The 16,388-nt window shown below is 44.0% G+C and overlaps 2 pseudogenes; both read right to left on the bottom strand.

The window, feature by feature from the left end:
* Positions 1–16,388, bottom strand: part of LOC136536533 (geraniol 8-hydroxylase-like) — a 171,043-nt pseudogene that overhangs the window by 143,108 nt on the left and 11,547 nt on the right.
* Positions 9,667–12,553, bottom strand: LOC136523824 (mRNA-decapping enzyme subunit 2-like; annotated as a pseudogene).

Raw genomic sequence — 16,388 nt, forward strand, 5'->3', positions numbered from 1 at the left:
TTATTCACTGTACATGGGGCATTTGTAGGGGCGACTCAATCACCAGCCGCCCCTACAAATAGAAACACCGAGGCCGGCTGGTGAGTGAGACGCCCCTACAAATCATACCCATTTGTAGGAGCGGCTCGTATCACCAACCACCCCTGTTGTTCCATTTGTAGGGGCGGCTGGTCTCTGGCCTCCTGAGCAGGCCATTATAGGGGCGGCTCCATCACTAGCCACCCCTACAAAAAATTTGTGCCATTGCTACAAACCTTTTTTCATGTAGTGCTAGTTCAAAGATCCAGTCCAAAGTGGAGACAATCATTAGGTTACGACAAACCTACAATCCACGAGCCAACTTTACTTCAAAGATGGTTCTTTTACAAAAGAAAAAAGGGGTGACCCTACAAAGGTCGTGAAAAGTGTTAGAAGAATAGTACCACAAAAATGTAGATCAGAGGATAAATATCTTACTTAGATGTAGAAACTAATTCCTCTAGTTCACCCTAGCGCAGTTATGTCATAGCCACGTGGATGCCAGTGTCATGGGAACTCGGCGCGGTGGAGTCCAGCATAGTGGTGGCGATGCAGAGGCGACGGTGACGCGAGGTGCCACCGTCCGGTGGTAACGGCAAAGTCAGTGGGTCTTCTCGTCGCTGGCAGCACTCTCTTTAGATCAGGTTAGGTTTCGCTGTTGGTGGGTCACGGTGGCTCTGGTCAACCTCGTAGTTAGAGCCATGATCCCCACCTCTCTTTATAGTGCTGTGCGATAGGGGCTCACCAACCATATTAGGGTTGGGCACCCCCGATCAGGGCGTAGATCCAAGGGCCTGGGCCTATTGATGGAGATCAACTAACATTCCCCCCCTTGATCTCACTACCATCTTTCAATTTCATATCATTTACTTTTGTTCATTCCATTATAGATTAGCGCATAGAGCATGTTTTATCGTCACGGTCAATTGCCGATAGATTTAACAGCTACAACACAGCACTCTATTCTAAAATAGATACTTGACTTTGGGCCTTCTTTTGTCCAGGAATTATAGGCTTTCCCTTAAAACCTATGCTGGCTACATGTTCTCTGAACACGTTGGGTGGTAAGCCTTTTGCAAGCGGATCCGCGAGCATCTTTTCAGTACTTATATGCTCAAGACTTATGACATGATCCCGGACTTTATCTTTCACAACATAATACTTTATGTCAATGTGTTTGGTAGCACCACTTAACTTATTATTGTGAGCATACTATATTGTCGGATTATTATCGCAGTATAACTTAACTGGTCTATAGATGTTGTCAACCACCTTCAAACTGGGTATGAACTTCTTTAGCTAGTTCATCTGCCCCGTTGCCTCATAACACGCTACAAACTTGACATACATTGTGGATGATGTAGTGATGGTTTGCTTTGAGCTTTTCCATGAAATAGCTCCCCTTGCGAGAGTGAATACATATCTAGACATGAATTCTCTATCATCTCCCGCATAATCAGAATCTGAATATCCCACTATATGGAGTGAATCTGATCTTCTATACATCATCATGAGGCTTTTTGTTCCTTGCAAATAATGTAAGACTTTCTTTACTAATTTCTAGTGTTCTATTCTAGGATTGCTCTGGAATATGCCAAGAACTCGATAACAAATGCCAAGTCAAGGCGCATACATACTTGAGCATATTGCAAGCTTTCGACAGCTAAAGCATATGGAACCATTTTCATTTAATCGATCTCATACTGATTCCTGGGGCATTGGAAATCCCCATATCTGTCGCCCTTGACTATAGGAGCAGGTGAGGGACTATATTTGTGCATACTGAATTTCTTTAAGATCTTTTCTATGTATGCCTTTTGTGACAGTCCTAATACCCCTTTACTTCTATCTCGGTGAATCTCGATCCCTAGAATGAACGAAGCTTCACCAAGATCTTTCATATAAAATTTTGAGGACAAAAACTTCTTTGTCTCCAGTAGTAGACTGACATCACTACTAGCAAGTAAGATATCATCCACATACAGGACAAGAAAGATAAACTTCCCATTCTTAAACTTTGCATAGACACAATTGTCTTCTACATTCTCTTTAAACCCAAAATTCCTTATTGTCTGATCAAACTTCAAGTACCACTGTCTTGAAGCTTGTTTTAATCCATAAATGGATTTCTTTAGGTGGCATCCCATTCGTTCTTTTCCTTCTATGACAAAACCTTTCGGTTGTGCCACGTAAACATTTTCCTCCAAATCCCCATTGAGAAATGTTGTCTTTACATCCATCTGATGTAATTCTAAATCATAATGTGCCACTTATGCCATTATGATTCTGAAGGAATCCTTACATGAGACTAGAGAAAATGTCTCATTGTAATCAATGCCTTCTCTTTGCGTAAAGTCTTTTGCCACAAGCCGCACTTTATATCTCTCTATATTCCCTTGAGAGTCAAGTTTTGTTTTGTAGACCCATTTATAGCCTACTATTTTGGCTCATTTAGAAATTATTTTTAAGTCCCAAACTTTATTGGCATTCATAGATTTCATTTCATCTTCCATGGCCTCAAGCCACTTTGATGAATGATCACTTCTCATGGCTTCTTCAAATGAGGTGGGATCATCCTCCATTTAAAATTCCTCAGTGTTGTATACTTAATAGTCAGCAGGAATAGCTGATTTTCTAACTCTTTGAGACCTTCTAGGGGCCTCCATATTTGGCACATATTCTGTTTGAGGTTGTTGTTGCTCCCCCTCATGTATGGCAGTAGGTTCTACATGATCCTGAAGAACAGGTTCCTTATCATCATTCATTGTTGCCACAGGTGGAATAACAACAGGTGCTAGCACCACAGTATCTTGCACTATCAGTGCAGCGACAGCAGGTAGTGAGAAAAATGGCTTATGAATCATCGGAGTGGGCGCATACACCCGCTTCTCTTCAAGGTCAATTTCTCGAGCTACCATGCTCCCCCTCATCATTTCATCCTCTAGGAAGACAGCATGTGTCGTTTTCACAAACTTTGTATATCTGTCTGGACAGTAGAAATGAAAACATTTTGACTTTTCTGGGTAGCCAATGAAATGGCAACTTACTGTTTTGGGATCCAGCTTCCCAATGTTTGGGTTAAATACTTTAGCCTCAGCAGGACTCCACATGTAAGTGGTTTAGTGAGGGTACTCTTCCTGTCCACAACTCATACGGTGTTTTGGGTACCGACTTACTTGGTACTCTATTGAGAATATGAATAGCGATTTTTAACTCCTCCATCCATAGGCTCAACAGTAAGGTAGAGTAACTTATCATGCTGCGCACCATATCTATCAGGGTACGATTGCGTCTTTCAGCTACTCCATTCTGTTGAGGTTCACCCGGTATAGAATACTGGGCTACTATGTCATTCTCCTATAAGAACCTTGTAAAAGATCCAAGAACTTGGCCATATGGGGTATGCCGACTATAGTACTCCCCCATGGTCAGACCTAACTATCTTAATCTTTAAATTGTGTTGGTTTTCAACTTCTGCCTTAAATATCTTAAATTTATCCCATGCTTCTGTTCTTTCTTTGATTGGATAAATGTAGCCATAACGAAAGTAATCATCTATGAATATTACGAATGAATCATAACCATTCACACTCTTTATAGGAAACGGACCACAAATGTTTATGTGAATAGTCTATAAAATTCCTGCGCTTCATTTGGCATCTTTCTTAATTTTCTTTACATACTTTCCTTTTATGCATTCTCTACATTGTTCTAAATCTGAGAACTCTAATGGAGAAAGAATATCATTCTTAACTAGCCTTTCTATTCTCCCCCTTGAAATATGGCCTAAACAACAGTGCCATAATTTTGACGATGCATCGTGAGCACTCTTTTGTTTTTTGTTTACATCCACAGATGAGGATACATTCTCATTGTCGCACACAATGTTCCCATCATCACATACAATATTCACATCATCACGTAGTGATAACAAATAGTATGTGCTCTCTTATGCCACCATTTCTAGAGCACCTCTCTATCACCAGCTACTTTATTAGCTAGGTAGCATGTCTTTGAAGAGACAGTGAACTAACTCTTTATTCTATCGAGGTACTCGGTGACCATGTCACACTCTAGGATTGAGCCCACAATTGCAGGCTCAATCGTGTTCTTTATCATAGCCAAACATTTCTTGTTAGTAGTGACCCACTTCCTATGCTCTAGAGACGGCATGGATGGGATACACCGTCGGTTGATGCTATGGGGATAAAGTCGGCCATGGCATGCTCCCTGCGCAAGTGAGCGGAGGGGGAATAAAGGAGAGGAGAGAGTGTTCGCTCGATGAGGGAGGCGTGCAGACGGCCTTGTCCCTAAAAGAAGAAAGAAGGGAGGGGTCTGGTATGGGGACAAGGGCAAGGATCAAGAGCAGACCGGAGGCTAGGAAAAGGAGAAGCGCACAATGCACGAGTACGGCGAGTGCGGCACGATGTCGTGGACATGCAAGGATAGGTTGCTAATGGGCCCGACACCGATGGTGTCCGTAGGGCATGCGGTGACAGCAACCCAGCATGCATAGCGTGTTTGAGCTAGACACAGTGCTTGGGACTTGACATCCACTCAGGCTTTTCTAAGCACTCCCTACTACCCAATGCTAACTTTTCCTAGGTGTTCTTCTTTCCTTCCCTTCCTTGTCCACAATATGCGCCAACCTTTGTATGAAGTGAGATCGCAACATACATGCTTCCTCCGAAACACCTCCTCTTGTTTACTTTGAGAGAACACTATTTCATCTACCCATTGTGGATTTCCTGTTCAAACACCCGATTTTTGGTATCAAAAGTGGTATGGCGATGTAACTTTGTAAAGGTACTTGGTCAACAACCTCGATACTAGCGCGTGTTGAGCAGTGTCACCATATGGCAGTTGTTCCACAGGGGCCCTCGGTTTCATCGTGGCACCATAAGCTATTAACCAGGCAACTACTACCAACTTACACGCAATGAAGATGGTGGGGTCATAGACCACAGAATCAGAGGAGTATTGCAAGAGAAGATTCAAACAACAAGGGTTCCTTTCGCAACAAGGGACAAGGACTTCAAATCCAATAATGGATTTGATTTAAAGAGATACAAGTGTTCTGCTGGGACATCCACAATTAGTCGATACAGTGTCCTATGTTATCCAATCACAGCTGGTCTGCTCGCATCTAAATAGTAACTTATCTTGTAACCCACTTACTATCGCCCTCGAAAACCCTAAGCATGTCTAACGTGACTTAAGGTAGATGGACGCAATAACATAGTGAAATAAATAAAATGCATATTCCAAACTTCCTTATGCTGGTACAACATACAGGCACTTACTCTCCCATTCTCGACACATCATTCACCTTTCCTATGATCGGACTACCTCAACAGCTACGGACGAAATACAACAGAAAATTTACAATACCGGTGGACAGCAACGAAAGACACTACTAACTATGGGTACACCATCCCAAGGCAACTATTCTACTTTAGACCATGCATCTTCATTCCTGGGCTCGGTGGATTCTTCTACTACCTTGGCTATGGATCTGCCTCCTCTCTTGGCAATGACTGAATGAGAGGAATCAAGGGTTCTACTTCTGACACTTCCAAGGGTGGAGGTGCTGGCAGTACTGCAACATCGGTTCTCCTTCTTTTTGGTGGATGGACAGGGATCCCCTCCACAATCAAGGGATCCTACCGTTCAGCAGCCAGTGTCCTCCGCTTAGCCCTGGTGACAAGGTAGGCCTCTCCCAATTGATGGGCATGTCGATCTTTAGCCTCTTTTAGAGCTTCTGACATGGTAGTCTCCCAACTCTCAGCGGCTGCCGCACTGGCATTCGCTTCAGCAAGCTGCACCTGGAGCATCCTAGAGAAGATCTAGGCTTTCTTGGCTCATCGAAGGCACTTCCTCGGCTCTGAGGCTTGCCGGTCATACTGCTTATCTAGAGCAAGCAGGTATGTGGTCAAGTGCACCGTGATAGGACTATCTTCTTGCACATCCCACCCTTGCAAAGCCTCTATGCGAGCCCTCTATGCCCATCGATTCTTTTCCAATGGTGGAAAGAACCTCATGGGGGTATGGGCAATGGGCTCTTCATAGATCTGGCAAAGGTACCGTAAGGCTTTACGTTCCACAACCTGGTAGGTGTCGATGAAGCGAAACCTAGTTGCAGTCACATTCTAGGCGGGGTAACTTCACACCACTCAGTGCCACGCTTTTCATACTCACGGCCCTCATACTCGGGATGATCTTTGACTCTAAGCTTTTGTAGGGTGGCAAACAAGATCTTGGGAAAACCCTCAATGTTCAAGCAGTAACTACTAACCCAGGCTCCTGCCATCCCTGGTGGTGGTTGCAAGGAAGGACTAAGCAAAAAGCTGGCTCAAAAGGAAAAGCTAGATGATCTAAAGTGCACCAGGTGGTGGTACCAATAGCTAAGCCAGACCCTGCTTATAAAGGTTCCATCACGAGATCACTATAAATGAATCGAACAAATTTTTCGCGTGTTTGAGGCGAGTGATGTCCGAGGCCATTAATGACTAATATGGCTGCAAGACAAGGTTTCGACAAGAGCCCAGAAAAGAGTACGGGGATACATGGGTCACGGTAGGCATGAACCACAGGTGACGCGAAGCACAAAGCCATAGTTTAGCATTAACTCCGGAACAAGAACAAGTCAAGCGTGCACCATACGACATGCTTGACACCTATGGATGGCGTATCTGTAAGCAATACAGGCACTACAATACACAAATAGGATATGCATGAATGCACGTCCTATACATCCTTCTACTGTTGCCAACATATAGGGCAACCGTTCTTACATTTTTGGCACACCAATCTCTCCCTATAGCTAGTCGATACTATCGGACTATGCTCGGGGTCAGTGTACCTATAGAGAACTTGATTAAGCCTACCTAAGTCAGCAGAGTGCCATCTATCCTGGATACATAACCATAGTAATAGGGCTACTTATATAACTTCACATGCAACGTCCTAACTTTTTGAAAAGAATTTGTTGTCAAGTTTTAGTTTAGAAATAGGTTTCGAAGCTTTATTTTCTCATTTATGCCGATGGTGCTGCTAGTAGTGTACGACACACGAGCAGTGCAAGGAAGGCAGCAGATCTTTGGCCATAGTCCATAGTGATCGCCCTAATGTTTGCCATGGTGAGGTGGACACGGAGGTGCTAAGGGATGATGGGACGCTGCACGGCTGGGAAGTTGAACCTGCACTGGCTAGGGAGCTATATTAATGGTGACCAACCCCAATCACCGACCACCTCAGGAGCAACATGCACGTAACCCAAGCCATCTCTTAGATGCATGGATGCATATGTAATTCTTGCATGGTCGGTGAATTGTTTTTATCTAATGGTAAGGAGAGGCATTAAATGTGTCTACCTGCACGACTTGTTTTTATGTGATGGTACCATAGAGGGGAGGCATTAAATGTGTCCACCTGCTTTCGACCCACCCTGTGTAGTTGAAGATGTCTAGTGCTTTCAAATTTACTAAGTGAATTTCTGGATAGTTTAGGGAGGCACCCGCCATCTTGTTCTATAGACTTTGAACGTTCAGTCTATTGCACTCCTTAAATTCTGCGGGGACCACCATTTATTGCTTCATCTTTACCTTGTTTTTTTGGTGGGTCTTTACCGTGCTTTTAGTGGACTATAAAACTTTATTCACGGACAATTTTGAGTGTTAACACTTAAGTACTCTCTCCATCCTAAAATGAATATAATTCACACTTTTCAATATGTTAGACAATTTTAAATTTAATCAATTAGATAGAGGGTGTGGTTTTAAAGATGCGGCCAGAGATAGCATGATGTGAACCTCAGGAATTGCCTTCTACTTTGTTAGAACCATACAAAAGCTTAAAGACATGGTCTATGCTTAAAAAAGTTAGTTCAAATTTGGTCACCTCCATTCTTTTTAGTTTCATACTTCGCTACTTGCGGTCAGGGAGGAGTTGTGCCACCGGTGCTCAGCTTCTCACCATTAATGGTCTCGCTGTTGCACCATGGCTGCACAGGACGATGGGACAACGCTGTAGGTGGGCGGTGCGGCATGTAGCAGGGGGGAGTGGATGCTCGGCATGCATGGCCAATGGCTCGTAGCGTGATGGTCGACACGCATGTGAGTACGAACTGCATGCATGCTGTTGAGGCCTTTGCTTGTGCCTGCGTGCTAACTTTGCATGGTGCATGCAAATGAAGCGTAGAAATTTTAGAAATAGTTCACACAGACATCTGTGGTCCTTTTCATGTGAAGAGTGTGGATGGTTATGATTCATTTATAACATTCACATATGACTATTCTTGTTTTGGCTATATTTATCTAATTAAAGAAAGATCAGAAGCATTGGATAAATTTAAGATATTGAAGGCTGAAGTAGAAAATCAACACAACTTCAAGATTAAGGTAGTAAGGTCCGACCGTGGGGGAGAGTACTACGGTCGACACACCCCATATGGCCAAGTTCCTGGACCCTTTGCAAGGTTATTACAGGAAAATGGCATAGTAGCCCAGTCTTTGACACTAGGCGAGCCTCAGCAGAATAGAGTAGCTAAAAGATGATAAGTTTATGGATGGAGGTGTTAAAACCTGCCATTCATATACTTAATTGAGTGCCAAGTAAGTCAATGTCCAAAACACCATATGAGTTATGGATAGGAAAGGAACCCTCACTAAACTATTTACGGGTGTGGGGTTGTCCAGCTGAGGCAAAGGTATTTAACCCAAACATAGGGAAGCTGAACTCCGAGACAGTCAGTTGCCATTTCATTAGCTATCCAGAAAAGTCAAAAGGCTATCGATTCTATTGTTCTGATAGACAAATGAAGTTTATAGAAACAAGGCATGCTGTCTTCTTGGAGGATGATATGATTAGGGGGAGCATGGTAGCGCGACAAATTAGTTTTGAAGAGAAGCGGGTATATGTGCCCACTCCTATGGTTCATCTTGCAAAATACGCTTTAATGCTTGCCAGTGCAAATCTCATGGGTGTTGCATGAACTGACATGCTAGGTTTACTACATATGAGATATTAGGTCTTGTAAAAGTTAAGTAATGTAGAGCACTGGCAATTTGCCGATAGGGGAATCGCTCTTTTCACTTCCATTATGGCTGCTGGTGGCCTTTGAGGTGCCAGATGCCTTGTTTTACCGTTGAGACATTTAATGAGCTTACAGCATGTCGATGCTCTCGATATGCGACTCATGGTGGCATCGAAAAATTATGAAGAGCTATCGTCCGGAAGGGGGTCGGCTTCAAGCTACACATTGCTCCAACCACGAGCGATGAGGTCAATCGGGAGGACCATGATCTTGCAAGGACTAGATTGTAGTTTCATTTTTCTTGAGAGGGTCTTTGTAATATAGTTTTCCCGGTTTCTAAAAAAAAGACCAAACTTTATGGACAACCACCACGAAACCGGGTAGCAGAAAAAAAATCAGATTCAACCGTCTGGCAGGAAACCACATATATATACCACACTCCACATGCAAGATGAAACATCTATTGCTGTGGAAGATTACAGGAGCAACGAACGAGTGAGAGAGACGAAACAAAGATAGATTGACAACACCGATAGCGCTGGTCCTCAGTTTATACACATCAAGGATGATGAAATACATCAAGGATGCAGGGTTCATCATGCTTCATCAGGATCCTAGGTGCGTCGTAAGGAAGCCTCCATGGACTACAGGATGCTTGCCGTGTCAACCCAGAAGTTTTTGAAGCTACGACCAAGGCGGTTGTCAACATGGTACGCCTGCACGTCAGATACTGCTTTAGCAATAGGGTTCTCCACTGGGTACTACCACTTGACAAATTCTTCGCCTTCCACACAGTACCTGTTGGACACCACATAATAACCAAATGAATGCCACAACTTTAGGGAGAAAACCTAGGCTAGTCTAAAGTAAGACGTCAACTAACTGACTTCTGACATCAAAACTAGGTGAATTTGTAGCAAGAACTATTATGAATAATTCAAAGTTTTTTTTCCCATTTTGTAATATAGGCCAAAATGGGTAAGGGCCTGTTCGGTTGAGGCCATTCCTGGCTGGAACGTATCCCAGCGATGCATGGCCGTATAAAATTCAATAGTATTCTTGGCCGGATCCGTTCCAGGCCTTGTGGAAACCAAACGTGCCCTAAAGGGGAGCAGAAGAAACCTCTAGCAGATGTCTCTGGTTTCTGATGCAGTGGTGGAGGATGCGTGGCAATCCAAGCCTTAAGACCCCTAGAAAGAGAACAAGGTAGGAGACAACAATGTTTAAGCAACAATTTTACGCCTTGAAAAATTAGAAGTAGATCAAGCCATAGAATAAAAAAACACATTTTGGGTTTCCTTCTTTTTTGAGAGCATCTATAATAATGGCAATGCCCCCATAACAGCATCTTCCCTCAACAAATAAAGTAGAACGTGGATCACGAGGTACTTACGTCAAAAATGGAGCAACCATGTACAACTTCATTCCATTCACTGCCCGAGATACTGCGTCATCACTAGCTGGTAAGAGTTCATCAATTCTATGCCATGAGATTTCCTAACAAATTTGTAGAGGAAGATAGCTTAGTGGATCATTTCGTACCTTTTTAAAAGGGAAAAGAAAACAACAAAAACAGAAAAGGTACAATGAAGGACAATCGACCAAGGAGAGCAGCAATAAGCCTTGCAAAGTAAAGGTGCATCACTGCCAATAAAAGCGATGCGAACAAGATTCAGAACTATGCATACACTGATTTCCTTCTTGGTTTGAGGTGCAAACACAGTATCTCTTTTAACCCCTGTTATGATGTAGAGCCGAACCCTTTGTTGTCCAATTGAAACTTCAATGTAATCATCCAAATATAAAAATGTAGAAACATCACACCAAGGATGTTAGTTATTCAAGTAGATGTTAGTTAGCAAAAAACTACTATATGCTAAATAGGAGGAACTAACGAATATAAGCATTAGAAGTGCTCCAGATTGGAGAAAGGATGAAATTTTATCAACATGAATCTTCGAGTATCTCATGCAAAGTATTGGCTTTATCATATGAAAACCCACTCTACTATTCAAGAGGAAATGCCTTTAACAAACTAAATATTTTAATCAAGTTTTTTCCTTCACGTGGAAAAAATGTTGGACATGTGATTCACTTGTTATCTTTAACATTGATACATATTGCTGATAGCATAAAGGACAAAGATTGCTCCTGCAGACCACAAGAATGCCCTCTACGAATGAAATGTATACATGTCTAACCAAACAGGCATTTGCCACGAAGAAGAGATGAAAGTATTCAAAGATCCAGTGATATGAAAATTGCAATTTGTAAACTCAAACCAAGTAGGGAATACTATCGTATAAAAGCAGCAAATGGCATTGAATGGTATCTAATATATATTTCATTGTTGCAAGTACAATATGCTTCAAAGAAATTGCAGGGTGCACTCAGAAAGGAAATTAAACAGTAGGCAGGAAGATGATACAGGCAGATGTTTACTTCTCTAACGGCACATGTGTGATCTTCCTCATCTTTATTCCTCTTTCCACGAGGAAAGCTCTAGCTGGCCCCAGCCTTCCATCCCTTAACAAGCAAGCACTATACACAAAGGGGAAGAAGTTAATTGGTCTTGAGAAGCAACACAACCCCACCCCACCCCCACCCAAACAAAATTGAGCTCCAAAGGGTCAGAAAAAAAAACTAAAATTCATGTATGTTTATAATTTGATTGCAGAATAGCGTGTGAAATTGTATGTGTAAGAAAATATATAGGAGATTTGCAGTGAAAACACCACATCCAAGCATCAGAAGTCACAGTTTTTCCGTCAATATATAAGGCCAACTATGACTCAGAGGATAATGTATGCCTAACGATTGCAAATGTAAGGAAAATGCTATTGGTGCAACCTACATTTAGACTCCTAATTCACAAATCCCAATCAGGGAACTCCTAAAATGCAATAGATTGGGGCAAAAAAATTAGTAAATTACCCTCTCATAACTGTCATCTAGGATGATGGCGCCGGACATGGGGACACAGAACTTGTAGTTGTTGAAGTCCTTGTAGATATCATCCAGGTGCGCGATGTAGGGCCTGAGAGCAGTGTAGCTCTTGAACACTACACACACCACCAATCGAATCCACTGTACCAACGCAATGGAATTGGCATCAGCGACCAATCCAACCATAATCTCCTATGCATCCATGCACAGGCAGGCTTACTAAGGGAGGTGAAGTCCTTGAAGGAGAGGGACTTGAGGTTGGGGTTGTGCTCGATAGAGTTGTCCTCGTAGAACCAGTGCGCCTACTCCAGCAGGAATAGGATCCACTCGAACAACTCTAGCTCCTCCTTGGGCACATTCAGAATGAACCGGCTGCAGAGGTGATTTAGCTTAGATTGATTTACTCTAGATTGATCTAAGCAAATCCAAAAAGAACCTGAGAGATGGGGTTTGGGGGTTAGGGAAACACCTGCAGAGATCATCAAGCAGCTCTTGGGGTGGCAACTACCCTGACGATGAAGACCGGTTCAGTCCCCCACCGCCTGCCATCATCATCCACCGACCAGCGCGCCCTATCAGCGTCTGTTTGTTTAAGATAAGATTTTGATTGTGAGCAGCTTGTAGAGTGCAAAAGGCTGGATTGTGACAAATTTTTGGATCATAAAGAGATGGGGCTATTTGGCATCAAGCAAGGGTGGATCTAGTTAGAAGTTAGTAAGCATAAAATGGCCAAATAGCTTCAGGTGAGTTTGGGAACTCGGTTTCACACAGCAAACAGGGAAAATAAGAAGGATGGGAATACCTGGTGGACGCTCTTCGTCGGAGAAGAGATTGGAGAAGGCCTCGGCACCTTGCGTAGGGTGGCGGCAGCGGTAGCCCACCCAGTCGTCGTAGACAGAGAGGGAGAGAGAGAGAGAGAGCACACGTGGGGTGAAGGTGATGGATGCAGCGGCGGGGGCGGTGACTGTAGGACCCAATCTGGGAAGAGGGAGGCTCGATCTAGACTGAGGCACTGTCGACGGTTCAAGGCAGGTAGCGATGGCAGCGTACGGATGAAAGGAACGCGAGGAAGGAGACGGCTATGGGAACGAGGGTGGTCGACTTTTGTGCGCTCAAGACAGAGGTGGCCATGTTCCGTGTGGCCGACCCACGCCCACGTTGAGGCCCCGGATGGAGTCCTTGAGCGCTTCCACGCCGGCCGCGAGCCCCTCGCCAGAAACAGAAGATGCGGCGCGGTCTGGCGGGACGGATACAGCGTGGTCCGGTGGGATGAACGCGGTCATGCCATCGTGGGATAGTGGTCCGCCATTGGGAGATGGAGGGGGAGGGGAGGGGGAGGCGCGCGGGGGAGGCGTGGCCACCGATGCTGGAGAGACGACCGGCGGCTACGGCAGTGACAGAGTCATGGAGTCGGGGCTAGGGTTGTAGGGGGAAGGAGGGAGGAGTAGAGGAGGGGGAGGCTAGGGGGGGAACTCACCCGCGGCTCACAGATGCACGCACGGCAAGCGTACAAGCAATCAAGTGTCAGTAGTGCACCCACACACGCTGAAAGCTCTAGTTTGGTTTTAGTTAATTGATGAAACCCTAAGTGCTAACTTAGTTTATCAAAGTAATTATGAGATAGGTAGCACTAATCCAAGTGATGAAGCAATGGCGAAGATCATGACGATGGTGATGGCATGATGATGATCAAATGCTTAAACTTGGAAAAGAAGAAAGAGAAAAACAAAAGGCTCAAGGCAAAGGTAAAATTGTAGGAGCCATTTTGTTTCAGCGATCAAGACACTTAGCGAGTGTGATCACATTTAGGATAGATAGCCGTACTATTAAGAGGAGTGAAACTCATATCGAAATGCGGTTATCAAAGTGCCACTAGATGCTCTAATTCATTGCATATGCATTTAGGATCTAGTGGAGTGCTAACACCCTTGAAAATATTTGTGAAAATATGCTAACACATGTGTACAAGGTGATACACTTGGTTGTTGGCACACATGAGCAAGGGTGAAGAAGTTTGAAGTGAAATGGAGTTGGTCGCAATGATGTTGGCATCGGTCAACTGACTGGATGCTGGATCACCCAGCGACCGGACACTGAAGGGCTGCGTCTGGTCGTGTTGTCGGATGGCACAGTGACTAGGGTTAAGCACCGAATGCTGGTCTGTGTCCAGTCAAGCATGACTGGAAGCGTCCGATCGGCAAAAGACGGTTTTGGGAGCTTACTGGAAACGACCGAACACTAGGGTCTGAGCGTCCGGTCACTTGTGCCGAAGCGTCTGGTCAATTAATAGCCATTGAGATCTGGTGGCTCAGGTTTAACTCAGAATGACACATGGCTTACATCGGGCGACCGGACGCTGGATCTAGCGTTCGGTCAACTGGATCAGAGCATCCGGTCACCCCGATCAGTACCTAGTGAAGGGTACAACGGCTCTATTTCATGGGGGCTTCTATTTAAGCCCCATGGCCGGTTCTAGCTCACCCTCTTGCACATTTTCATTGACATAGCAACTGTCGTAGAACCGACCAATTTATAAGAATACAAGTACAATGGCAATCCGCAAGCGGTCGCACTATCATACTTGAACCCATATAAACCCGGTAGTCCGTTGAGTACCACGACGGGTCTCGATAAACGATTTACAACAACCAAAATTGTACAGGATTCAACATACATGTCACATGTTACATAAAGTTCACAGATACTTTTCATTATCAGAGTACGAATAAAAGTTATTACAAACCAAGTTTGATAAACAAAGCGGAAGCAAATAAGTTCAAGATAAAGTTTTCCAACATAGTTTGATACAGTGCCAAGCCAGATCACGGTCCACAAAAGCAAAGATAGGAATTACTATAGAAGCCTGCCCAAGGCTTACTCCTCATCCACAGTGGGATAGAAGCAACTCTTGCAATAACCATGATACACAGTGCCATCTGCAACAATGGGAAAATAAACCCTAAGTACGAGAAGGTACTCAGCTAGACTTACCCGTCATGAACCAGAAATAAAATGACTCCAAGGATTATGCAAGGCTGTATAAGTGGACGTAACTTGACAATATTTTGCGTAAAAGGCAATTTACCCGTTGTACAATTATGATTCCTTTATCAAGTTAATTATAACTATCCATTTCTAGATTAGCAACTATTCTGTGCCAAACATGTGGTATATCATTTAGAAGCATACAATAGTAACCATAGCAGGTATTGTAATTCCATATTCATCTGAACCATCATGTTTCATAATATAGTTACTACGATGTTGGGACTAGCCAAGTTTCTCACTATCCAGGAGAGACGGCGATTCGAATCGATTTCAACCAGCTGGGAATTTATTCCTAACACAAACCCAGGCAGACCAGATCAACGGTCACCTTAGGTCACCTTTGGTACAACTCAGGTACACATTTCGCGGGTCCGTACCACGCCGCACAATCTAGAACACCAGATGCCAGGATGCTCAGGCCAAACCTGCCCTTGGGCTCAATCTGATCGTTCCCTGGAAGGAGCGCACAACGGAACGATTCTCGGCCTGAGTTGAATTACTCGGCTTCGCGGTCGGAACGAGTTATCCGGCCAGCTAAGTGAGAGGCATGCGTTCAATCTTATCAGAAGCGCCAACAACGGTACGGTCCTTAATCGACACAGACGAGGATAAATCCACTCCCAAGACCTCCATGTCTTGTTGCTTCTCTATCGACTTCCCATCCGGTCTCGATTTACTTTTACCACATGGTTCTGTTCTACGATAGCAGATATAGCCAACCGTACTCCAGTATCCACCTATATCTCGCAGGTGACAGGACATCACCCGACTTCTACCGGTCTAAGCATGGCTAAGCATATATTCAATCCTGGACCTATACCGGTCAAAGGGTTAATATCTGGACAAGGAATGTACATGCATCAAGTGGTTTCATTCAACTCTTATAACCTAATGCATCAGTCATAAATACGTAAGTAAACATTTGTAAATTACTGGGAGACTTATAATGCTCCGGGGCTTGCCTCGCAGAAAGGAAGTAGGGCGGTGGTCAGGACACTCCGGAAGCTCTTTAGGGTTCTGCTCCACGCCTTCGGGAGCTGCGGCTTGCGGATCCTCCTGTGGGTTCCCTTCCTCTGCTTCTTCGAATTCCAGCAACGTGATCTCTTCCTCCGATCCTAGATGCATGAGTATGGTATAAGTATTACGAATGCATATATGTTAACAAGTGCATCACGTTGTTTGAGTAGGTGCATATCTCTTCTCGATTATTACTTAACTACTTCTACAATGCATCGACTATGCCATAAACAGTAGCTACTTGTTTCACTCATAACTAGAGTTCTACAAATCCAAAAACAGTGATCCTGGACTTTCTGGAAAGCTTATCAAATTCTCTACAACT

The sequence above is a fragment of the Miscanthus floridulus genome, chromosome 2 (genome assembly GCF_019320115.1).
Source record: "Miscanthus floridulus cultivar M001 chromosome 2, ASM1932011v1, whole genome shotgun sequence".
Classification (NCBI taxonomy): domain Eukaryota; kingdom Viridiplantae; phylum Streptophyta; class Magnoliopsida; order Poales; family Poaceae; genus Miscanthus; species Miscanthus floridulus.